General features: G+C 38.4%; 1 long non-coding RNA gene across 1 annotated transcript in view; it reads right to left on the bottom strand.

The window, feature by feature from the left end:
• LOC136793309 (uncharacterized) overlaps positions 1-27,525 on the bottom strand; it is a 211,661-nt gene that overhangs the window by 110,661 nt on the left and 73,475 nt on the right. The window lies entirely within an intron of this gene.

Genomic DNA, 27,525 nt, shown 5'->3' on the forward strand with positions numbered 1-27,525 from the left:
GCCGTGACAGTGAGAGACCCGCGCACCGCGATGAAGAGCGGCCCCCACTCGCCACAACTAGAGAAAGCCCTCGCGCAGAAACGAAGACCCAACGCAGCCAAAATTAAATAAATAAAATTAAAAAAAAAAAAAAAGAAAGAAAGAAAATATGAACAACTAAATAATTACAATGCAATCTCACCACAGTCAGTCAGTGCGCTTTCAGCCGCTTCGCCCATTGTTACCAGTTCTGAGTAATAATTCAATGAACATTGTACATGCCCAGATATTTGTTGAGTCTCTCAGCATAATACAGATGATACAGTTTTGCTCCCTGGGTTAACATGTGACAATCCTCCAAGTTGCTGGGTTCTATACTGTGGATCTCAAAACTTATTGGAGACATTATGACATGGTTGGGGCTCCTTTGAAACAAAAGGTACCAATCTGTTCATGCTACATGCATAGGCTGTGCTGCGGTGTCACTGCAGAAGGTTTTACAAGCCTGACAACTGTATCAAATGCCACTCTACAATGAAAAAAGAAAGGCTGAATTCAAAGAAACATGAACATTATAACTAAAAGCCATGTTTCCTTTCAATCAAATAAGAAGATCTAACAATCTTTTGAGACTCTCCAAACAATGGACTAATTCTTTGATTCTGTCAGACTAAATTAAAAATAAGCTACAAAGTAAGATTTTTTTTTTACTTTCTTTTTTTATGCTTTTTCTTTGTTAGCTGTATCCTTTGCTCTTCAGTTTTGCTCATTTCTTTAAAATGGAAACAACCAATGGAAAATGCACTAGAAAAGGTCACTGAAATAAATGCATAAATGCACGATTTTGAAAACATTGTTACAGTAGCACTCTAGTAGATTCAGAAATATGTAGCTTGACATCTTTAAAAGCATACTGTCAAATTGACCTGAGTCAAACTGAGACATTATTGACAATCAAGTTAATAAGCATTTAGACCATCTATTGTTCCTTTGATAATTTATGACCGCTTCTTTGTAAGCAACATGATCTATAATTCTCTAAAAGTATAAGGCCACTTTCATTACCAAGAGGATTGTACTGACTTGTCTATGACTTACAAATGTATCGCTTTTGATTTCTAACAACTCCAGGGGTCTTGGATATTGATGCGGAACAAAGTAAGTTCATAACTAGCTTCAAGGTGTCAGAATTGCTAACATCACTAGCACCTCAGTGCTGTGCAAGTAGCATAAGAAATCGCTAAATTCTAATCTTATCAAACGACAGTTTTGTGGGGACTCAAGTTCAGTTCTCGAAAGTTTAAGCCAAGAAGTTCCCTTTCCGTGAAAGACAATTTGCCAACACCCATAAAACACCAATTCTTCTCTCCAACCACTCAGAAATGAATTTACTTGTAAAAAGAAGTTTTCACTTGTGTATTTGCTGTAAGAGAGTGCCTATGGATTTATACTCACAACAAATATATATAAAACACTAATTATGCCTGATATTCATATGTAAATGCATATATATATATATATATATATATATACACACTATTGGTCATATTTAGATTTTAAGTCCTTAATAGGTGGATACCCTACACTATACACACTGTATTTAATGTGTGACATGTAAAAACAGGTAAGTCTCACAGATGGCTGAGAACAAATGACCTCTGATAATAAATACAGCAGATCTACTGTCACAGTTTTGTGTTTCACCAGGCACCCATATGGATTCTACTTCCGCGTTGTACAAGATAAAGCTGGCATCGTGTACGTACACATTTTTTTTTTTTTTTTTTTTTTTTTTTTTTTTTGCGGTATGCGGGCCTCTCACTGTTGTGGCCTTTCCCATTGCGGAGCACAGGCTCCGGACGCGCAGGCGCAGCGGCCACGGCTCACGGGCTTAGCTGCTCCGCGGCACGTGGGATCTTCCCGGACCAGGGCACGAATCCGTGTCTCCTGCATCGGCAGGCGGACTCTCAACCACTGCGCCACCAGGGAAGCCCCACGTACACATTTTTTAAACTTACAAGTATTACAACCCCACAGAAATAATGCAACCTTTCAATATTTGTTTCTAAGAATAGGGCCCCACTACATTTTATATTTTAATAAAACAGATATTTTTCAACTAATCTCTTCTCTCTGTGCCAGTCCTTATCCTCATAAAGTGTCTAATAAAAAGCTGGTATTTAGGTGCAGATTGTACATTATGCAGAAGATACTGGATGAGGGCATCAGCTGTTTTACAATATTCCAAGGGTAAATTTACTGGTAAAACTGTATAATGTGTACTAACCGGACTCCCATCCATAACAGCAGAGATTCTGTGAGTTTTCTGATGAGCTAACCTGTTACTCCTTAAGGCACAATCAAACGCATGATTATTGTAACATTAAAACAATGGGCCTTGGTTAAAAGGCTCAGAAATTTTCTTTTCCACAAACTTAGAAAAGGCTTGATTTAAACTGAGTGTTTTAACCTCACATACATTCTTCTTAAAACCTCTTCTTTAATAATGTTTGCGCCAAAGTGTACTTACTGTGCCATCTTCAGGACATTTTTAGAAAACAGCTCTAGGCAGGAAGTTAGAATATAATATCCTTGATGGGGTTTTTTAAGAATTATCTTAAAGATATAGAAATTTTTGTATATATACATATATTTTGTTTGTTTGTTTTATTTTTTTAACATCGTTTTTGGATTATAACTGTTTTACAACAGTGTGTTAGTTTCTCCTTTACAACAAAGTGAATCAGCTATACATATACATATGTCCCCATATCTCCTCCCTCTTGCGTCTCCCTCCCTCCCACCCTCCCTATCCCACCCCTCCAGGTGGTCACAAAGCCCCGAGCTGATCTCCCTGTGCTATGATCTCCCTGTGCTATGCGGCAGCTTCCCACTAGCTATCTAATTTACATTTGGTAGTGTGTATATGTCCATGTCACTCTCTCTCGTCACATCTTACCCTTCCCCCTCCCCATATCCTCAAGTCCATGCTCTAGTAGGTCTGTGTTTTATTCCCGTCCTATCACTAATTTTTTTTTTTTTTTTGTGGTACGCAGGCCTCTCACCGTTGTGGCCTCTCCCGTTGCGAGGCACAGGCTCCGGACACACAGGCTCAGCGGCCACGGCTCACGGGCCCAGCCGCTCCGCTGCACGTGGGATCCTCCCGGACCGGGGCACGAACCCGCGTCCCCCGCATCGGCAGGCGGATTCTCAACCACTGCGCCACCAGGGAAGCCCACTAATCTTTTTTTAATTATAAAATCTGTTGGTTAAAATTCTATTGTAAAGCAAATAAGCTTTATGTGGCAATGTATATGTATGAAAAATTTGACATGTAAATATGTACACATATATACATACATACATACATACATATTTAAAGTACTTTACAGTTTCCAAAGCACTTACATATCATCTTATTTCATATTTACAGCCTATCTGGTGTAATCCTTTTTCAAATGAGAAATTTCAGGTATTGACATAAATTAGTTTGTCCAAAGTTTCAAACTTTTTGAACCGTGTAACCAAGATTCAATACATCTTTGTACTTGAAGAAAAGAATGGTTTCCCCTAGCATAATGATTATTATCTTTATAATCAATGAAAAAATGATACGTAACTCCTAATTATTCTTGTTCAATAATTTTTTAAAACATCGGTAATGAAAGTTGGTATAATTCCTGCATAGGATGGTCATATATCACCAACAAATCAGCCATTTGTATCCAGCTCAATTCTTTCATCATTCCTGAACTTCAAGAAATCTATAGGAAAACAAGGAAATATCTGACTAGTAGAAAATTTTAGGAGAATTATACAAATCAGTTCACATATTACTTATATGATAAACCAGAATATACAAATACAAATTTGCCTCTCTTATACCTCTAAGATATTCTAGAGAGAGCCAACACGATGCATTGGTGTCATTTTGGGTAACCATATATCCTGGTTTACTTGGGACAGTAGTGCTTACTAGCAGAATGCCTTTTTAAACATTCAAATGTGTACAAACTTGGACAATATATTAAGTGATCAACTGAAGATGGTTTATGAAGTAGAGCAGCACACCTCATCCAAAGGTCCTAATTAATCAACTTGAAGGTGGAAAGCAAGATGACAGCACCATGAAAGGCTTCCCCTCGTTAGTAATCCATCCATTCTACATGCATCCTGGAAGTAGGCTTAGAACCAGAAGACATGCGTTCCGATTCTAGCATTGTCTTTTAAAAGGTGGTGAATTTGTGCACATCTCTGAAATTCTCTAAGTCTCTGTTTCCTTGTACCAGGATAATAATACCTCCTCCCCAAGGCGTGTGTAAGGACTAAATAAAACAACCACATGAAATCAACTAGCAGTCTGCCCAGCACCAGGACTGTAGGAATGCCCATTTGCTATACATCTGTACATCTCTGAGGATTAGAGAGATGGCCTGGACATAAGCGATATCAAACAGATGCTTTTATTCAATGAATTTTAAAGGACAGGGAAGCCATTACCTTTACAAGAGGAGATTTTTTTAAATATAGCCTAATCAAATTCATCTATTTTTTGAAGATTAACAATTCTCACAAATAAACCAACCACATACGGCTTTCCCTGATATGAAAGAAATGCCAAAACCCACTGGAGGCTAATGGACTTCAGACATCACCGACTCATGGACTTCTCTAATGAGAATACCTCTTCCTAGAGATAAGGTTCCTAAATGTATGAGTTACAAGCCCAGTTTGCAAGCCTGATGGAAGCTATGACTCTACCTCTAAAAACAAATAAATTATATATAACAAATAAATTACATATGTGTATATATATATATTTATACATATCTACAATACACATATGCACAACCATACATACAATTTCAAGAGGTTTATGAAAAACTCTAAAACCTATCTCATGGGTTTTTGGTTAAGAATTCCTAAACTCCAGCAATGGCTTGCTCTTTGCTGACCCCACAACACATGTATTATTATAGATACTAAACAACTGGGATGGCTGTTTAATGAAGTAATATTTAGTCTTGCTACACGGGCTCTATGCTGATATTTTTCTACTCTGTTCCACGCCAGTGCATTCTATTACATTCTATTCTGTACTATACTGTACTGGTTTTAAAAAATAATAAGAGCTGGTTTAACTAACTATATTGATTTCAGATTTCATGGTCAGACTGAAAACTATTGCTGCAGGTATGACAGCAGCAGGCTCGGTACCATGAAGGCAAGATACTGCTTAGCTGCTGGTTACGGACCTAAAGGAGACAGACTTTGAAAGGAAAAGGGTAGGGTAGGCAAAGGGCACTAAGGGATCTGAGGAAAGCACAGCCCCAGGCCCCTCCCTGCCTGTGAACAGAGCTCTGGTAGACTTCCAAGAGGAGGCATCCCCTACAAAGCCACTCTTGGTGTTTATTTTAAGTAGATTATTTAATTTGTATTTGCACAAAAATGAATGGTGGGTGAGGGAAACATGAGCCCTGGACAGTCTATACGTCCTTAAAATAAAGCAATCTTGACACACGGTACTGCAGGAAAAATATTTTCTTAGCAAAAAGCCCAAATAAAACAAATGGGAAATGAAAGCATTTTCAAAAGTAAGTTTGTGCGTTTATGTACACTGACCTTGTTTCCAAAAGAATTTGAGAGGACTTCAAAGGAAATCTAGGATTTGTTTTTTCAAATTAACTTGGAATTCGGTGCATTAGCAATGAAACACTGAGAAAGGCAGACGAGTTGGTTCAATAGAATACTCCGCTGCGCACAAGAACAATGGGTTGCTGAGTTCAAGGTCCCTAGACACAGACAAGCAGGTTCTAATTGTGATGAGTGCAACCTGTATCATCAGAGCTGTTAACCATCTGAATGAAAGCCACACGGGGCGATCTTTGCTGCTATTGGTTGTTTTGAGCAAAGACTAATCCATTAAAGGGTTACACAAGGGATACTTGCAGTTAGATTCACATCTCAATTTAGAAACAGACACTCTGGCGAAAACATTCATTGATTCCAGGTTAAAAGAGGAAACGGACAATAAACAATTCACATGAAAAATAAGCAATCTTTTAAAAGGTGATTGGTGGGGATGCAGTGGTTAAGGATCCGCCTGCCAAGGCAGGGGACACAGGTTCGAGCCCTGGTCTGGGAAGATGCCACATGCCACGGAGCAACTGAGCCCACGTGCCACAACTACTGAAGCCCGCGTGCCTAGAGCCCATGCTCTGCAACGAGAAGCCACCGCAGTGAGAAGCCCGCACACCGCAACGGAGAGTAGCCCCCTATCGCCGCAACTAGAGAAAGCCCGCACACAGCTACGAAGACCCAACACAGCCAAAAATAAATTAAAAAAAAAAAAAGTTGATGGGTGCTACAAGAAAAAGAAAAAAAAGACCAGTGAAGGGAAGAGGAGGAAAGCAGCATTGGGGAGAACACAGGTAGCAATGAAAAATGGTGCAGGGTCAGAAAATAATGGTGTAAAACACATGCAGAGAAAATAGGTTTCTCAGAAGTTTTGCCACCTAGATGATTCAGGTCTTTTAAATGTACCTATATTACCAATCCAGCCTCCCAGTTTTTCTGGCAAATTATAGTCTGTGGTGAGTTTTAAATAAGTGAGCTTACTTTGTTTTAAAAACAACTGTGATGTCTAAATTTTGTCCAAAAAAGAAACCCCGCCAGTAAGCATTATTTTAATGTATCAAAGAATAGGCTATGTTAAAAGCAGTTTGAGAGAGTTTATGAATGTTACTTTGGGCAAGAACGTTAGTACTATTTTCTGATAACCTTTGATATCAAAGCATTATGAAACAGGTCATAGTTTATTTTTTTTTAATTTATATGGAAATGCAAAGGATCTAGAATAGTCGAAACAATTTTGTTTGGTTTTTTAATTTGTTTGTTTGTTTTTTGGCCGCGCTGTACAACAGGTGGGATTTTAGTTCCCCGACCAGGGATTGAACCTGTGTCCTCTGCAGTGGAGGCAAGGAGTCCCAATGACCGGACCACTAGGGAAGTTCTAGATCACAGTTTATGAAAAGCTGCATAATACTTAGTTTATTATTAAGCTCTATGCAGCTCTGTGAAAGTATCTAGTCACTAGAAAACGGTTTAAATACATGTCTACAGATATAACCAATGAGTTTGTATCATGTGCTTTAGATTGGGAAATTTAATAAGTTTTGACCGCCAGCTCTACTACAAAAAGAAAATACTTCTGAAGAAACAGTCCCTCATTCTTTGAAAATTACATAATTTGGATTACTAACCTATCTGTAACATTTGATTGTATAGATTTAGTCCTAATATTTTCATTTGTTTTATATGAGCAAATAGGACTATTTGAAGTAGTCCACCAGTTGTACCCTTAAAAGCACAAAGGACATTTCATTGCTCACATCCATAATTCTCAAAAATGTTCCTGATAGCTACCCTATTAAAAGGGGCTAGGATATCATATATTATAAATACTGGAGTCTAGAGGGAAAGACATAAAAAATTTTTCATTCGAAAGTTGAGTTGGAAAGCATGAGAGGGAAGGCAAGTACAGAGTCTGCCTGGGCGTGTGTACGTGTGCGCACCTAGAATACGGACCTATTAATCAAATTCGTACCAATTCATCATTAGGTTCTTTTTTAAACCATTTTCATTTGATCTATTACAGAAGATTGGTTTTCTAACACTTAGCGTTCTGGCAGTTTGCATGAATGTATGTCTGCAAAAATCTCTACAACTGAACAGGATTTTATCTGCAATGTGTGTCCTTTCTGAGGCTGCTGCCCTTGAGAGCTCTTCTCCTCAAACTCAGCTGTCCTCCTGAGATCTAAGCTCAGTCCCAGGCCCACTGTGGGTACCTCGGCCATCTCTCAGAGCTTCGGGATTCCAGCCTCTGCCATTTGATTCCAAGGCTTATTCTTGTGCTTCTTTCTCCTTGATTATGACGAGGAGATCTTACACACGGCACATGTCAAGTAAGAAGGGCACACAAATATCCGCTCTGCAGAAAACCTGTTTGACTGGGGCAGAGCAAATGCTATTTATTCCCCAAACCTCATTTCCTCTTCCTTTAGGCAAGCAGCTAGATTATATTTCCAAGCCTCGCTGACGGGTACATAGAGCCACATGACTGAGTCTCTGCCAAAGGGACGTGGGCAGAAGTGGTGTATGCCCCGTCCAGATCTCCCAGCTTTGCTCCCTATTCCTTTATCCATGGAAAACTTAAGGCTTTAAGAACCACTAGCTACATAGCACAGGGAGATCAGCTCCTTGCTTTGTGACCACCTAGAGGGGTGGGATAGGGAGGGTGGGAGGGAGGGAGGCGCAAGAGGGAGGAGATATGGGGATATACGTACACGTATAGCTGATTCACTTTGTTATACAGCAGAAACTAACACACCATTGTAAAGCAATTATACTCCAATAAAGACGCTAAAAAATTTTTTAAAAAAAACCCACTAGCTAAAGGTGCCTGGTCCGCTAATGCTTGCACAGAGCAAAGCACCTCTGACACACTCCTCTGTGACCTAAATCAACAGACCAGAATGTTCGTGAGAAACACACCCTTACCTGACAAGCCACTGAAACGCTGGGTTGTTTATTTCAGCCGCATGTGTCATTTACCATCTTTAAGACAGTTTCTGAGGTTTGATGGGCTGGGATGCTACTGTACGGTGTTTTCACATATTTCAGCGAGCCCACTGTCCCCGACAAGAGACTGAGAGAATGGACAGTGTGATTTTATGAGCAAGTAACAGTTCATGAGAGATAAGGGCTCAGAGGACAGGAAAGACCCCAGAAAAGGAGACAACTCAAATCGTAAAAGATGGGTATCATACATAAATGCCAAGTCCTGAAAAAGACCCTAGAGAACATCTTGTTTTTCCTAGTTTCTTTACAAAAATGGGAATGGATGTCCCATGGCTTCTGTTTGTTTTTACTTGGAGTATTGTTAGTTTCAGGTGCACAGCGTAGTGGATTGAGTATTTTTGCAGATTATACTCCACTAGAGGGTATTACAAGATAACGGCCGTAGTTCCCTGCGCTATACAGTATATCCTGTTGCGTACCTATTTTATATATAGTGGTTTCTATCTGTTAATCCCATGCTCCGAATTTGCCCCTCCTCCCTCCCCTCTCCCCCTTGGAAACCACTAGTTTGTTTTCTATGTCTCTGAGTCTGTTCCTGTTTCGCATGTACCTTCCACGGTTTTAAATGAATGCCCTGAAGTCGCATAAACAGTTGGAAGCAGAGCTATCGAACAATAACCTTGATCAATCGTTACATACTGTTACCCTAGAAGACTACAGAAACTCCAGGATACTTTTGTAACCTTTATTTTCCTGAGAAATTTAACGGAACTCAAGCCTGCAAAGACTTGGGGAGGAAGTGAGAATCCAGTAAGAATTCTTAGAGTTTAAAGAACATACTCAAAACTGCCAGCTGCACTTTCCACCTTCTCCTTCAAAAATTCCCCAATGACTCCATCTAGGGCAAATCCTGTCACCGGTGTGTCCATCCCGGGGGTGGTGGGAGGGGCTGGGCTGCTTTCCATCCTCTGGGAGCAACTTAATCCATTTACCCACGTGTGTGATAGAAATATCAGTCTTCTCCACACCTGCCACAACAAGGAAAGGAACTGGAGGAGGCAGCGCTCTAGAGAAAACCGGACGCCTTGGCAGGAAGCCATCTGGACCTGTGAAGACCGCGAGAACCCTGTCTGATCAGGGGAAGAAGATGGAGGTGAAATCTGTTTCTTTCAGTGGATTCGGTAACTAGCAGCTTGTGCCTCCCCAACCAGTAAGGGACCTCAGCCTCGGAAGCAATGACTTATCAACAAAGCACTTGAACATTTACAGTTAATCTAACTGCCAACTCATCCCATGTATATTTTAATCCAGGGTTTGGCAAACTACGTCCCACAAACCGAAGCCAGTGCACCACTTGTTTGTATAAACAGAGTGTTATTAGAACACGCGCAGGCCTGTTCGTTTACGTGTTGTTGGTGGCAGATTTCTCGCCACTACAGCGGAGTTAAGTACTCGGGACACAGACCATATGGCCTGCAAAGCCTAAAGGAGCTACTGACTGGCTCTTTCTAGAGGAAATTTGCCAGCCTCTGTTTTAATGCATCAAGAGCTAAGTTCTCAATTTCATATTTATATTTCTAGGTCATTCCAAATTTACCAATCTCTGTTTGGGGCTTTAATCTCAACAGCAATAGGGAATTCGAGTAAAGACAATATTTTCTAAATTTAATTCTGTGAGGAAAATCTCACAGGAACAGACCCATTTTTTCTGGGCTGCATCATGATCTTCTCTGATCCTTACGTTTCAGAACAAATCATCACCACCGTGTTGAGTAGGCAGAAGACAAAAGTAGGAGAGATCAGTTTGAGATTATGAAAGAGAAAAAAAGGTTTTAACTATTAGAAATGAATGTCAAGTTGAGTCATTGATCTCTAGCCAACTGACACTCTACTTTTTAAAACACTTGTTTTAATGTCTTTTTATGCAAACTAAGAAGAAGGGATTTCCCCCACCCCAGACTAAATAATATACTTTGTGAAAGTACTGCCTCAGTTTGACCCCAGAAAACAGGATGGACAACCTGCAAAAGTCCAGCCAGCTTATCAGACTAAAACCACAACACAGCTTTTTACCTATTGGTGCAAATACCTCAATAAATTTTGCGGGGTTTTTTTTTTGCTTTTGCTTTTGTTTGTTTTGATTTTCAGTTTTACCTGGATTAAGACAACTATGTATTTTTTGAATTAAGAAGTGTTTTAATTCCCTCAGGTCACGGGAGGCAGGGGAAGTAGGAATCTCTCTTTACATCACTTCTGTATACAGTCCTTGGTGTAAAAAGAAATGCAATACAGTTTTGCTGATTGGATGGTTCAATTACTAAATGATTCAGATCGTGAATAAACATTTATTTTGTAAATGAATTCATGATTTTTCTGAACTTGATAAAGTTCCATTTTAACCTTGTAATTTTTAGTGCTGAATTTTTAAAAAAATGATCATGTACAGTAGAAAAGGTGCTAAAAATAGCTTGCTATTCCAAATTGTCAAGTTAGTTATACTTACTTGCATTTTTTTACTGAACTGATCTGCAAATTTTACTGGGCTCATGTACCTAGTACTGGCACATCAATTTCACATTCCGATATTCTCCGACACACTTAAATATGATGTATTCACATATCACTTTTGATTATGCAAAAAAAACCCCTGATGAGCTGCATTTGGTAGTCTACCAGGATACAAAGTAAAACAATCAGATCAGCCTGTGGAACGGAAGAAAATATCTGAAAACCATATCTGATAAGAGGTTAATAATATCCAAAATATATAAGAAACTATAACTCGAAAGCCAAAAAACACACCAATAACCCAATTTAAAAATGGGCTAAGGAGTTGAATTGACATTTTTCCGAAGAAGACACACAAATGGCCAACAGGTATAGGGAACATGCTCAGCTTCACAAATCATCACCCAGATCACAAGATATCACCTCATACCTGTCAGAATGGCTATTATCAAAAAACAAGACAAGTGTTGGTGAGGGTGTAGAGAAACTGGAACCCTTGCACACTGCTGGCAGGAATGCAAAAAAGGTACAGCTGCTACTGAAAACAGTATGGAAGCTTCTCAAAAAATTAAAAATAGAACTAACAGCAATCTTACGTCAGGGTATTTATCCAAAAGAATTGAAACTGGGATCTCAAAGAGATATTTACACGTCCATGTTTATTGCAGCACTATCACAGTAATCAACTTGGAAACGACCTAAATGTCCATCAACACATGAATGAATAAAGAAAATGTGGTATGACAAACAATAGAACACTATTCAGTCTTTAAAAAAAAAAAAGGAACTTCTGCAAATATGCAACAAGATGGGTAAACCTTGGGGACATGATGCTGAGTGAAATAAGCAAGTCACAGAAAGACAGATACTGCATGATTCCACTTTTATAAGATATCAAAAATCAGCCAATTCATAGAATCAGAGTGGGATGGTGGTTGCCAGGTGCTGGCGGCAGGGGGAGGGGAAGGAGGAAAATGGAAATTACCAGTCAGTTGGCATAAAGTTTCAGTTAAGCAAGAAAACTAAGTTCCAGAGATCTGCTGCACCACATTGTACCTCAAATCAACAGGAGTGTAATACACACTTAAAAAATGTAAGAGGGCAGATCTCATGTGAAGTGTTCTTGTCATAATAAAATTTAAAAAATTTAAAAACAACTAGACCACTTAGTACGTTCTACTCTTGCTTTTAAAAAGTATCTAAACTTTAAAAAGATAAAGAAAACAAAATTCCTAAAAAGTATAATAGCATAGTAGGTAGATTTGTACAAACAAGCTAGATTTTTCTCTCCCACATTCTCAAAATACTTGATAAGAGGGCACTGGAAGTGGTTACCTTCAGAATTTCTCTAGAAAAATCTTAAAGTTACCAATATATTTTAATTAGGTTTTATGTTTATGTGCGTGACTTGTGTGTACTTGACAGATATCGCGGGGCAGGAGGAAATCAGCCCACCTCCAGCCACCCCTAGATGTTGCCCTATAGGTAATGAATTATATTTATCTTGTTTTTATTCCCCCCCCAACTGGAAAAGAACACATGTGTTTTAGCATTTACAAGTGGGCAATAAACAAAATTTTTAAAGTATGTCTTGTGCTAGAATTCAGATATTGAGAAACTAATTTTGCTGAATCCTCAGTGACTGATGAGCAAATCAAGCTCTACTGCCCTGAGACAAACTTTCTATTTCCAAGGATTACGATCTCTTTCTTCATCTCTCTCTCTCTCTCTCTCTCTCTCTCTCTCTCTCATACTCTCAAGAAAATTCTATTTGTAAAAGCTAAAAGGAACCTGTTTTAGCTTTACTGATGTCACACCTGAATTATCACAGAGTCACTTTCTTAATTGTCGTATTTGATAGATATGCTGCTTTTCTCCCAGAGTCAATAATATCATGAAAAATGTTTATACAGCACTGAAGTATATATTAAAGGTTCCTTAAGGACAACGGAGAAATATATTACTCAAATTTATATCATAAAGATGCTAATGCAATCAAATTGGAACCTAATTTAATTGAGTTATTGATTTGAAAAGCAATTTTCTATCAGAAACTGCCATTATTCAAAAACTAATTTCACGCCTTTAAGGAACTTCTCCTACCCTCTTCTTTCCTAAGATGCTGATGGCTAGGAAAGGCAGAAATGAACTGTCACTACTACTGAGGCCATATTTGTTCAAACAATGTTTTGTTACAATCTGATAAAAGGATGTAGCTGAAGAGATTTTTATTAACTTCAAATGGTGTCACTTCTTCCTAACAGAGACACCAGAACCACCAATTAGTCCTTCCAAATATAGTCAGTGTGCTACAAGGGAGTTCTCCAAGTACGTAAGCAGGGAAGATGCTTACCGGGGGGGAGGCAGTCAAGAAACCTACCTGGGAATACTTAGCACGCAGGTTTCTGACATCAGGGGCTTAGAGTCTGGATAACAAGCCTGACAGGACAGCAGATCATGGTCTACAGATGATTTACTCGGCGTGTGATCACTAGCTTTAGCAAAAGAGGGGAAAAAAGCAGAAGTCTGAAGTTCAGCTAAAGTTGAGAAGAGAAAAGTGAGCCAAAGAGCTGTTCCTGCTTCCAAAAAAAGCAAAGCATGCAGCTACCACGGTGGCAAAGGCTCAGAATCTGTGGGGCTGGAAGAAAGATCTGAAGCCTCTTGAACAGCAAATGGCCCTGAGCAGTATTCCACATATTTGCCTAACCAATGGAAAGCTGGAGAACAGTTACTATTGGGCATCTTTCCGACAATGTGATGAGTTTGCAAAGTCAAAGCTCTTTGGCAGGCATGGCTATTTGGGGGAGGAATTTGGGGCAACCTGGGTGCTGTTTTTCCCCTATAAATCCTATTCTCAACCACAGAGGCAACCGAGGGGAAACATGGCCATTTTCCTGATCACGGCATTGAAAAGACAGTCGGAATGGGGGCAGCTCGTTCTTCCAAAGTCCTTTGTCAGAGAAGCAAAGAGAAAAGTCTGTTGAAATACATCCAGTACAAAACAATTTGTCCAGGTCATTTCTGAAACACCCATCATGAGTTTGTCACAATGTCTAAGAAAACTGTCTCGCACATTAATATGCTGTTAATGGAACTTGAGAATTTAAAAAGCATTATAAATTATATGGCCATCCCAAAGATTAAATAATCACTGTTTACTCTGTCCTTGTTATGAAATATCATGCCAAGACTTAAATAATCCCCAGCCAGGCAAAGCAGAACCAAACGTTGCCCGGAACAGTTAAAGCAGACATTTCAAATGCCACGTATTCAACTTTTGTGTTTTTGAACTTTTCAGCCGTGGTCCCAATGCTATATTTTCATAGTAGAAAAGCATGGAAATGTTCACCAAGTCACGGTACTGGTGTTATTAAATGTTCATAGCATGTATTTCCCTAGATCCTTTTGATGCTGCTGTTTGAAAGGTTATGGCAGTCCCCCAGATGTATAATGCTAGAATTTTCTGCATTCATTTCATATGCTAAAATAAAAGAACTTTTAAAAAGCAAAGGGTGGACCGTAAAAAATAAATAAATAAACAAACTTTAAGTCCAACCTTAGGACTCTTTGTGTGTGTAGCAATCATTACGCTTTTTTTTTCCCAACTAAATAGAAAATGACTACTTTACATTCAGCAGCCACAACTGTGATGCCGTTCCAATCACAGTGTAAAATGCACCAGTTACATCTAACTGGTGATTTTCACATACACACAGACACACACACACATTTTAAAAGTATCTCTGCACTTTCTCCAGAAATACTAGGCTCTGTCTTAAATAGCACTTACAAAAGATGAAGGATAAGTATCAAAGTATAAGTACCACAGATATGAAATGTATCTAGTGCGCCTATGCAGGAGGAAATGTTACTAAGTGAAATGTTATAAAGGAAATTGCCATTATGTTCTAATACGTTAACATGGCTTCTAAACTATCATTTGCTTGTTTTTCTTAGAAGGTATATTCACACTCACGGTCCTAAGTCAATTTCTTGGCCCTGACAAATTAATTAAGCAAGGAGGCCATCAGACGCAGTGGCTTGAATGCCATAGCGACCACGTGAGCAAACCCAACGCTAAGCCTGCAAATGCCTCAAGGCTAAGGAATCAAAACACCAAGGACACGCAGTCACAAAGAGCCAACGAGGCTTTACGCTATAGCCAATCATTCTCTTACTCGGCTTCCACGTTTCCTCTATAAACGTCTCCTCTCCAGCTCCTGTGGATGGAGCGTTCCTATCCACTTCCAGTTTGGCAGTGCCTGATTAGAACAGCATTTTGCTCAAATAAACTCTTAAAATTTTTATTATGCCCCAGTTTATCTTCTAACAGTTCTGGTGCCAGAAGAGGAAACCAAACGCTCTCCCGATACCCCCCGGGGGCAAAGAGCAACGACGTGCAGGTACTCCGGAGCCCCGAGCCCGCCGTTTCCTTGCCACCTCCCGCGGTCATGGGCAGGGCCCTCTCAGATCCTAGAGCTGAGCTTTAGCATCGTGAACTTTCAGACTTTGAGCATTTCTTTTTCCAGACTGGGTCCAGAAACCTGCCAGAGTGGGACTGGATCTGACTTAGAAACCAGACGGTGTCCAATGTAGAAACCGGACTAGGTCCAGGGTTGGACTGGATCTGACTTAAGCTGAACCGGACCCAGTAGGGGGCTTCAGGTGAATAAAATTTGTCTTAAGGTTGAACAGGCATGTTAAGCTCACCAAAGATCATCTCGAATTAGAGTGGCCACAGTAGAGAACTTTTAACCTAGGTAAACGTATCCAGTTAGGAGCAGCCCCAGAAAAAAAAAAAAAAGGGGGTCCCAGGCACTCACCAGAAAAGGTAGAAGGAACATTATTTTTCTCCTCTACAGTTTCTGGGGACCTGGATGAGACCCACTGGGACACCCCCGCTTGCTCCAGAGCCTGCAGACGGGATCCCGGGAAACTGGCAAAGCCGGCAAAGGGTGAGGGTGAGGGTTCTTACCAAAATCAGCTCTCCCGGACCTCTGCTGCACGGCCTGAAAAAACAGCTCTACCTGTTTTTTCAAGTTCACGTGATCAAGTATTAATCTTCAGTAGATAAAAGACAATTGAAGTTTGTGGGTTTAATTAAAATAGGCATGTCTTCTGAGTTATCAGCCTTAAATTTAACATAGACATGCAAGTCTTATTCTGCCTGGATTGGCTAGTCAAATAAGTTATCTATCTCTGTTACAAAATTTGTCAGCAAGAAAAATAACTTAAGATGATTGCTGGCTGTTTAATATCTTATGAAATTTTCATGAGTTATCTAAACATGATTGTTATGAACAAATGAAGTAAACAGATGTTAATAAAAGTTTATAAATGGACTTTTCGATGATGAAGAAGTTTTATAAAATATGCATATACTTAAAAACAGCCCCTAAAATCTTTTGGTAACTTGAAACCTTAGATTTTTGCTGAGTTAAGTAAATAATTGGCTTTCGTTGACTATCTAATTTCCAAATAAGATAAAATATCAATACATTAACTAATCAGCATATGTGTATCTACTTCTGGTCCCCTATTACAGAAAAACTAGACATGTTGGGGTCTATTAGTAAACATTTCTGTGCCGCATTTAAAATTTTACTATAAGAAAGAATATACTTCTACAAATTATGAAATGTATTTATACATTTATCAGTCCAGAGCATACTAGTAACAGGCAGTACACAACTGTTTACTTCTTAGTAAACTAAGGATTCTAAGGGTTAAGAAGTCTAATCAGTATATATAATTAAAACTATTTAGCAATAATAAGGGTGAAAGGAAACAACTGTGTATGAAGAGTAGGTAAGAAAGTTAAAATGACTAATTGTTCCAGAATGAGAAAGAGGAAAAAACATAGGACAAAATCTGAATAAATATTAAAAAGCTGTAGAAGGTTCATGGAAAAGGAAACTTGGGATGGGAATTTTATGGATGTTTGAGCTGGCTAATATTGGAATGAATTTATTTAAGCTTTAAAAAAATGCGTTTTAATATCAAAAGTACACTGATGCAAAATTAGAGTTTGGTTTTCTCTCTGCTAAAAAAACCAAAGTTTTCTTAGATTATTGACATACTCTTTTCCGGACGCGCAGGCGCAGCGGCCACGGCTCACGGGCCCAGCCGCTCCACGGCACGTGGGATCCTCGCGGACCCGGGCACGAACCCGCGTCCCCTGCATCGGCAGGCAGACCCTCAACCACTGCGCCACCAGGGAAGCCCTGATATACTCTTAATAAGATATTGCAAGCAGAGGTTTTTCTTTACCCTTTCAGTAATGTGCCCAAACAGCAAAGATGGTGTGTCCCACCAAAAGAGTTTACTGTGCTTCACATTGTTTTTATCAGGGCTTTGATTACTTAAGAAAACCCAGTCTTCTCAGTAATAAAAGAGCAAAAGTTTTGTTCACAACTGTGTAATCTTCTGTATTTGCCTTTAACATCTTCCATTGTCACTTTTTAAAACTATATAGTTAAGTATTGCTTCATAATGAGCTGTGATCCTAGTTAACCAAATGTTCAAACCTTTGGACAGTTTCCCAAAATCAAAGTCTAAAGGGACTCTTTTTGATCTTAAATCAACTTTGATATTTCCCAGAGAGCCCCTGGAAAATCTCAAAAAAATTTTTCTCTCACCGTGTAGAAGAAAGATGTTGAACTAATTAGGTTTACTTAATATGTTAAATTATGTGGGAAGCATTGTCAAATAAGAAGTGATAATAAACCTTCTTAGGTTATATGTGTGTGGGTATATGTTACTGATATAGGTATCGCAGAAATTGTTTAACGTTTCTAGAAATTTGTCAATACTCTCATTGTCCAATTATTACTCTAAATCATTGTATACCACAGAATAACTACATTTCTTCATCAGATTTTTAAGCATGGCCATTTAAAAAAATTCTTTGTCATTTACAAACAGTGACTGTTTTACTCTGACACTTCTGCAAATGTGCTTCACCTTCGGAGAGACTCATGGAAAGCACTCAGACAAGCCCTCTAGAATATAGGCTTCGGATAACTTTAAGATCATAAAAACTGAACTGTGTAAGAATTTCCAGAAATAGTGGAAAAGCTGGATTCAAGCAGAAGAGGAATAAATAATATGGGATTGAATGAAGTAATGAGGATAATTATGTATTTTTTACAACTTTTTCTTTGAAACATTGCTGGTTCCTTAATATTTTATTTTTCTAGATTTAAGGAAACCTTTTTCTCCTACACTAGGATTTGCAATAACTTTGTAAATATACCTATGGAAATAGAACTGAAACATTTACTTTTTCCCCCTACCTGATCACTCCAGAATTCAGAAACTTATTGAATATTCTTATTTTCATGATAATATAGTTATTTGCATAAGTTCAATTATAAAATGTATTCTCCTTATTACAGGACGCGATTGGAAACATTGATTGTATTACCAAGGCTTTGAATGTCATACTTGAGAATATGCATAAAATGAGATATGACCAGACAGCTTTAAAGAACTACGGTTGACCCTTATGGAGCCAATAAAGCCCCTTGGAAAAAATCAGTCTGGTGCCTTGTCTGCAGGGTTACCAGCAGCCTTGCCAGGTAAAGAAGGTCACTTCCTGGCAGGCCCAGGAACCTCAGCCTTGAGGACCTCAAGAAGAGAGCAATTCAGCTAAATGTATATGTATTGCAGGTAAAGTCTGATAGTAAGTTCTTGGCTTCTTAGTCTGAGGAGGCTTTTAAAAAATCTAATCTAAGATTCCTTACGAAAAGTTCCAGCAAAGCATATTCAAAAACAGCCTATATGGTTGATCTCTAATCTTGCTGCTGTACTTATATAAATAATCAGGCCTGGTTTAATGACACTAGACTTATCTTTGCAAAAAAAAAATAGTCTTATTGTGATTATCTTTGATAGAAAGAAGGGTGATTATAGAGGAAAAGTTATATTTCAGTAGAAAATTATAAACTTATGGATATCAGATTCTAGTCCTGTTCATTGTCTTTGAGACCATTTGTCTGTAAACTGGACAGGATCCTGAATTCTACTAGTATCCTCAAATATGTGGCCACAACTCTCCAAACTCATGTTTCCAATTTTCTCACACCCTTCTGATTTGGAATCACTAAGATCAAAGCCTGCCCTTGAACCTCCTTGGAAGGGCCCATACCAGGTCCTCCTCACTACCCAGATGGCAGCCAAACTTCAGGGACTTGAACCATATTCCCCATTTGAAAAGGGCTCCTCCAGACTTAGAACTGCATACCAGCTGGAGTTCTAAAATTAAAATTGAGTAGGGGGGTTCCTCCCCAGAAGCAGACAGCTTCTTGAGGTGGACAGCTCTCTCAAGATCCGGATCAACATCTTTACCTCCAGTATGAAATCTTTGTTCCTTTTGCCTTTCTGCTACTTGCTTCTTTTCTCCATTAATACAAAGGAAAACAATGCTCCTTAACTCTGGCAACTATTGCTGAATCTACCGCTAAGGCCATAGTTGTACAATAGTCTCTAGGCTTTCTTGCTAAAGTGGTTTTAGACAATAGAGTTGCGTTAGATAACTTACTGGATGAACAAGGAGGGGTCTCTGCTGTATCTTCATCAGCACTTCTGCTACTGCAGCAAGTACCAGAAATTAACAAACAAGTCACTTGGCTAAAACAATGTGCTGACCCTCAGATACATTCTTTCATGTATCTGATACCAACTGGTTTCGTTCATGGGGGACCTGGCTAAGGAGGATACTCCAGTTTCTCAGTATTATCATCCTAAAACTTATCATTGTCAATCTCCCTAGTTTGCTATGTTCTCTCAAAGGTCTCAAATGCGTGTTCACAGCCATCAGCAGTACATCAGATGGACTCACTGAACTTGGAGAAACAGAACCAAGATGAACAATGAGATGAACAGCAAAAACCAGCCTTCTATAGGTCTGACATCAGAAGCTATGGGTTTCACAATGAGACAAGAGCAACTTAACTCTGATGGTGACCAAGAATGGCGTTAATGCCAGTACACTGTCCGTCTCTCATGTATGAGAGGATGACCAAAAGGGGGAAATTACGAACTTAAAAAGCCAGGAGGCCATTAGACTGAGGTAGCTCTAATGCCCATGAGCGCCAAACCAAAATCGAAGCCAGCAAATGCCTCAAGGTGAGGAAATCAAATCAATGAGGACCACCGATAACAGACAGCCAACAAGACTTCACACTATAGCCAATCCATCATTTTCTTACTTTGCTTCTGCCTTTTTTCCATTAAAGTGTCTCCCAGAGCTCTTGTTGGTGAAGTGCTCCTAACCACTTCCGGTTTGGCACCGCCTGATTTGAATTAATTCTTCTGCTTAAATAAACTCTTAAGAATTTTAATATGCGTCAGCTTACTAACAGAACACAGCACCAGTAATTCTCCACGTTTATGGTGCACATAATGCAGTTTCCAGCCAAACTTTTTCTCTCTTGTCTGGTTTGCAAGTTCATTAATTTGTTCAGAAAATATTTGAACAGCTAAGCATCCTCCAGGAATCTCAGAGATCATTTTTAAGCAACTTTATTAGAATCCTAGTGGAAAATGAATGACTTAAAACAAATAAAAATGAAGGATCATAAGAGCTGAGACAACTTTGGGGCAGTTTTTACTTCACTTAAGATTCCTGAGATGGATCATTACTTTAATGGGAAAATGCTGAACTTTAATTCTTTGTGAAGCTGATCTGTACCTGTCTTCTTCAAAAATGAAAAGTTATTTCCATCCTAACCATATCTACTTCTGCTCAAAGTCTGTTGTCTTACTTGATTGCAGTTGGCATTACATCAAAACATAATTTTCTGGACTTTTTTTGTACTTGTTCCTGCCTTTCATCCACTGTTTTTAGGTTACCTTATAATCCTTCATTCCCCAGACTTTATTTGACTAATCCAAAGAAAGTTGCTCCAATGTATGGAATAGACAACTGGGGGGGGGGGCATACTGTAGAGCACAGGGAACTCAGCGCACTATGGTGTCCTAAATGGGAGGGAAATCCAAAAGGGACGGGATATACATATATGTAGGGCTGATGCAGCTTGCTATCCAGTAGCAGCTAACACAACATTGTAAGGCAACTATACTCCAATAAAAATTAATTTCAAAAAAGTTTTTTAAAACAAAGAAATTTGCTCCAAGTCCTGTTAGCATGTTTTTATTCCAGAGTCTTTCTTTACTTCTTCCATAATAGTAAAAAAAAAAATAGCTGGGCACAGAGACACAAAGAATAAAGACTGTATTTACCAGATTCCCTTGCATTTATATATAGTTATGTGACTGTGTTCTGGACAAGAACATGTAAATAAAATTGTTACTTAACAGTTTTCTAGATACTCCCCAAAAAAAAAAAAAAAAAAAAAGAAGTGAGGTTCATGTCCCTCTTTTCTCCCTCTATACTCCTGCCTGGAGCCATCTTAAACCACATGTCACACAGAGCTGAGAAACAAGATAGAAAGAACTTCAGTCCTCCTCAGTGTGGACGACGAGTGACCGTGGACCCGCTACTTGGACTTGTATACGTGAGGGAGAAATAAAGTGCTGTCTTGTTTTGAGCCACTTTGTTTTTCTTTTAAGTTTTTTTCTGACACATACAGTTCAATGTCATCAAAAGTATTTAGCCAACGTTTGTAGGACTGGACTAATTGTTTCTCACTCCTCACTCACTCCCTGTAATCTGTTTCTACCTCTTTGTCTATGTTCATGTAACTTGCCCCGTGCCCTTCTGTGGGAGTATATGGGCCTATTGGACTCACTGACTTGGGACTTTGACAGCCCATGTGACACTTTCCACATCTGAACAGAAGCCTCCGAAATGACTGCAGTGGGCTCAGCCTGGCTCTATTCTTGCTCTCAGTCATGAGACCAGCATTAGACACATGGAGGCTACTCCACCATCCTGGGTCTCAGAACCAGAAGACACACGGACCCAAGCCAAGCAGAAATAAGTGCTTACTGAAGTAAGCCACTGAGATTTTGACTTTTTTCTGTTGTTTGGTTACCTCAGTAAAAACTAATACAGAAATTATGTATCAACTCAAACAACCATAAAGAATCTTGTAAGAAACAAGGCTCCATAGATTAGTTTAAGTGTGATTTTGAAAAAATGAGGCATAACTGTTTATCTTTGGTGGCAGTAACACCATTTAACAGTCTTTGAAATTGCACATGGTACAACATGAGTAAGCAAATGAATCTTTTTTTGGTGAACAGACTCAAGATAATCACAATGGTCTTTATAATTTGTTTATTTTAAATACTTTACTAATCCTTGCACTTCGCCTCACACCTTAAGCGAATTTCCCTTCTTTTGTGGTTCTATAAAAACTGGTACAAACATCATTACCCCTTGTATGTTGAATGACCATCATCTCTAATAGGTCTGTCTGGTTGAAAAATAAAAAGACATGATTTAAAACAAAAATAGCCAACAGTGACTTCACCCATAAAACAAGTCTGGTACAGAGAAAGGATTATAAGTAGCATATCCTTATCAACCTATTAAATATGTGAACATAAGATAATAGCAGGGTAGCCTTTCTGTGACTAATATATAGGCTAAAATCACAGGAAAACAGGGATCAGAGGAGTACATGATGTATGTTCTGTCAGCTGAGAGCCCTAGAAGCAGTGGTTTTCCAGAGTAGCAAGAATATTGAGCACCTAGAACTTGGTTTTTAATACGATTCTGAAAGAAAAGGAATGAGGGATCTTTGGGAAAATGGCTGCTTCTGGATTTAGGGCAGGAAATATATAAGCGAGTAAGAGGGATCTGGAGCATCTAGTACTTCCAGAAAGTAAGGAAGAACTCATGAACATTAAAACAAGAAAACAAACACACCACAATGATGTCAAAGGGACGTGGCAGCCAACTGAAAGAGCTCCCAATGGCAGCAAAATATAAAGTAGAGTTGGATCATATCCCAAAATAAATAGAACTATGCATGAGTCTATACAATTATAAATGATTAAATAATGAAGGAAGGAGGGAGGGAGGGAAGGAAGGAAGGAAGGGGAGGAAGAGAGAAAGAGAGAGAGAAGAGAAAGGTTAAGTATCCTATGCAACGAATTCCAAATAATTTACATAGATGCTCCACCTTCAAGGAGGTGGAACACAGCTCCCTAGGCTTTAAATGCGGCTGCACATAATGACTTATTTCTAAAGTGTACAGTGTGGAAAGAGGAGGGAAAAAGTAACTTTATAGCAGAGAAGGCTGTCACATACGGTAATTCTCAGTCAACACCAACTGAGGTTAGTCACCTTGCTATGACGCACCTTGATGCGACAAAAATGGCACGCGGCTTCTGTGGTTTTCCGCCCCAAAACACATAATCCCGTTCTAACCATGAGGAAAACATCAGACAGTCCAGATGAGAGACAGTCTATAAAATATCTGACCAGTAACTTCAAAACCACCACGATCATGAAAAACAAGGAAAGTCTGAGAAACTGTCATTCACAGACAAGAGAGGCCTAAGGAGATATGATGGCTAAATGTAATTCAACATCCTGGATGGAATCTTGGAACAGAGAAAGGACATTAGGTAAAAACTAAGGAAATATGAATAAAGAATAGACTTTTAAAATAATAATGTATCAATAGTGGTTCATTCATTGTAGCAAATCTACCATATTCACGTAAGATATTAATAATAGACAAAACTGGGTGTTGGGTATCTGGGAACTCTGTATTATCTTCACAGTTTTGCCATAAATATTAAAGTGTTCTAAAACGAAAAGTCTATTTCGAAAAGTAAATGTAGCTTTAAAATTTATTTTAAAAGTCATATAATCCTCTTCTTAAAACCTCACATTTTCTTGATTAAAATGGGAATTTTAAAAAAAAGCTCTTCAAGATACATTTATTTTATTGCTCATCCTACAGTATCAAAGTAACTAAAATATTATCTATATTAAACTTAGAATGCAATTTCATAATTTGAAGGTTTTACCATTTAAAAATATCTAGAGGTAATTTAAAAGTCATTATAAATTATATAGATTAAAAGCTATTTCAAATGAATTCGATTCTTATTCATATGTTAAACCTTGTTCTATAAATATATAAAGTCTTCTAGGAAATCTAACATTATGTCTTTTAAATATGTGGGTAAAATAGTGCTAAGATTTATACTGTGACTAAATGAAGAAGAAAAATTCAAACGTAACACTTGGTCAGAATAGTCTGAAGACTAGAAAGATGGATGAGAATGAAATTTCTAGGTTTTGTCATCTTATAACCAGTTTTGCATCAAAATCCAATTCAAGAAATATAGAATGAGAAGAAGCAGTAACTATAAATACGACCTGAATTACAATCATGTATCTAATAACTATTTGTACCATGATGCATTCATGTTAATTCCAGCCCTTCTTTGCTTCCTAAGTGAACCAAGAAAAGCATCACAGCACAAACTCTCAGAGGGATTAGCATTTCTTTAATAGTTTACATTAAGTGATTCTGTACATTTTATTTATATATATATATATATATATATATATATATACACTTTCTCCTTCTAACATATATTAATTTTCTTTACAAATGTTACCATAGAGCTTACTTTGCTGGGTGATTATTGATTTTCTATTTCCTCTTTGAAGCACCTGGCTTACTTTACTTGTTGATGTTTTCATTGATTTTCTATTTCTTTTTAGAAAGCGATGAGAGCGTTTAAAGAGGTCATGCTACTTGGCAAGAATAAGATGTTACGTTGTGTGGTGTTTCTAGGGAATTTCACCATTAAACTTACTACTTTTATTTTCATAGAAAGTGGTGATTTTTTTTTTTTAACTCTGGATTGTACACCATTGTGTTGTCTCTTTATTTTATGTTTACATGTGTTATTCTACAGATTAACTTTGCAAGAAAAAAATTGTGATTTTTTTTGACTGGTTTAAATGTATCACCGTACCAATTTCTATTACAGTGAATTCTCAAAGGGAATAACCTAAATTTTGAAAGGCTATTTTGAGTCTCATAATGTGTGTGTGTGTGTGTGTGTGTGTGTGTATATATATATAAAATATTGAAAGTTGTGACAATTTAAATCATAACAGAAATATTAATCGCTCAAATAGCACTTCTGAACGTAAACAATTATTGGGATGATTCAAGCAATGATCATCTTCTTTGCCTTAACTGGGGTGATGGTGTGGGAATCTCATAATTTACCAGAATGTGGATTTCTGCCTTAATGGAATGACTGTCTATCTGAGTGAGAAAACAAATTTGGCTTTTAAATTTTCTAAGAGAATACAATTTTGCTATCTACCCAGAATCAACCGTCCAAATGCCATGCAGCACTAGTCAAACATACTGGAGAGATCTGATTTTTCAAAGGATCTATGTAAGGGACATAATAGCCAATTATTCCTCTAGAACTGCCCGGTCCGGTTCACTAGCCACCAGTTACCTGTAGCCATTGTACACTTAAGATGTTATTAGTATTAATGGAGATGTTCTGAGAGTGAAACACACACCAGAATATCAGAGAAAAGAATGTAATATATCTGACATTAATAATCATATATTTACGGTACATTGAAATAATATCTTGACTACATAGGGTTAAACAAAATGTTTTTAAAATTTATTTTGCCTGTTTTTTCTTTTTTTAGTGTAATCCAGAAGTACCTAAGTGGTGTGCATTCTGTTTCTACTGAACAGTGTTGTTCTAGATTCTCTCAGCTCTGTTCCTATGACAGATCTTATGAATGTACCGTGTCTGGACTGTTTTATCTTAGATCCCTATAGCAATGACATGATCAAATTAAAATGTAGTTCTATGTCTTTGATTTGTGAGATATGATCAATCTTACAATAGAAAATTATGGGCTTGTGCTATCAAACATCACTAGCGAAAGCTGTTCCCCAGAAACTTGTGACCCACAGGGATCTGGGCCAAAGAAGAGAGGGCTTTTATGGATGAGCTGTGCTAACCTTGACTCTGATTAGGCTCTCTCAGGAGATCTGTCCAGCAATGTTCCTTAAATATTCACGAAGTTTTCCCACGCTCTATTGCCTCTCTAGCTGCCTTTTTTCTTTCCAATGTCCTTAATGTAATAGAAACACTGAGTCCAAATTTTGTACCAGTAATGGAAATCATAAAATTTTAAAATTAAATTATAATAACCATTCATATCCACCGGCAGAAAAAAATGAATATTTATGGTATATGACTTCATGGGGTATATATTGCAAGTTTACTTCGTTAGTTTTCAAGCACTTCCCTGAAGGCCTGTGCACTATCACAGAAAAGAAAGTATTACTTTAGAAAAGAACTTTTTGTGTGCCATGCATGTCCAGAAAATAAGAAATGAGAGTTGTGTCTTAAAAGAATATTCAAAACTAACAATTCCAAACGGAGACCTGTTTTGTCAACTTTTCAGCGGGTGGAGCAACAGATAGCGATAGTCAGGCATCTAGAAATGGGAGAGAAAGAAAGGAGAGTAATTTAGAAGAGGCAGCTGTGACCTAGAGGCGGAGGCGGAACCTGACTACAGCCTCCTCAGGGAGGAAACAGCAGGAACCAAGCCACGGGAAGCCAGCAGAAGGAAAGACCCCACAGGGGGCCATACTGCCATGTCATGGGGTTTTATTTGTGTTTGTTTGTTTTTGTTTCATAGGAGGGGAGAGATTATTTGTTTCTTTAATTGTGATGGAGGATTTCAAGCTACACCCCACAAGCCCAATCCCTGTGATGGTGGAAGAAACTCTGCAACAAGGAAACTAAATAAAGCCTGCAGAATCATACCAATAAAAGAAGGTTGGTTTTTTTTTAAAAAAAAAAAAAAAAAAGAATGTTGGTTTGTTTCAGTGTTACATACCTGTTACCAGTTGTAAGTTCTGAAATCTAAATTCAATCTTGAAATTCTTGCCATTAAAAGGGAAACAGGATGAAGATATACTCTGAATTTTGCATGCCAGTAACCACATTTGCCACAAATCTCAAGATTATGAACCACGACGTGGTCTTCCACGCGCTGCATACTCAGATCAGCATAATATGCTCTAGAATACTTCCTGCCAACAACACACTCTGTAGTACAGCTGTTAAGGAACAATCCCTCTAAGAGGAATCTTACTGGACTGAGGCACTGAACAAGTTTAAAAGGGCTAAAAATAGTGTCTGTCTGAAGTCTCATGCCAATGGAAAAAGAAGAAACGTGCCCTCTTTCCTTCTGATTCCCTCTTAATTGTCAACCCAGCCATGCTCTACCATTAGCCTCATGTGGTTTGTACTATATATCTGATTACTTTGGGATTTTTCTATGCCCCAGTGATCTCATCTTTTTTTACAACTTTAGTTAATTCTCCAAGAAGAGTTGTATGCCCTGCCGTAGAAGCACTACGATATGCTTCTCCGCTGGCAGCGACCTGGGTAACTGGGCAAGCGTGGAGCTCTGGTTTGGAGAGACTGACCAGGAAACTAGAGCCAAGGGTGTAAAGGGGGTTC

Source organism: Kogia breviceps, chromosome 20 (assembly GCF_026419965.1).
Source record: "Kogia breviceps isolate mKogBre1 chromosome 20, mKogBre1 haplotype 1, whole genome shotgun sequence".
Classification (NCBI taxonomy): domain Eukaryota; kingdom Metazoa; phylum Chordata; class Mammalia; order Artiodactyla; family Physeteridae; genus Kogia; species Kogia breviceps.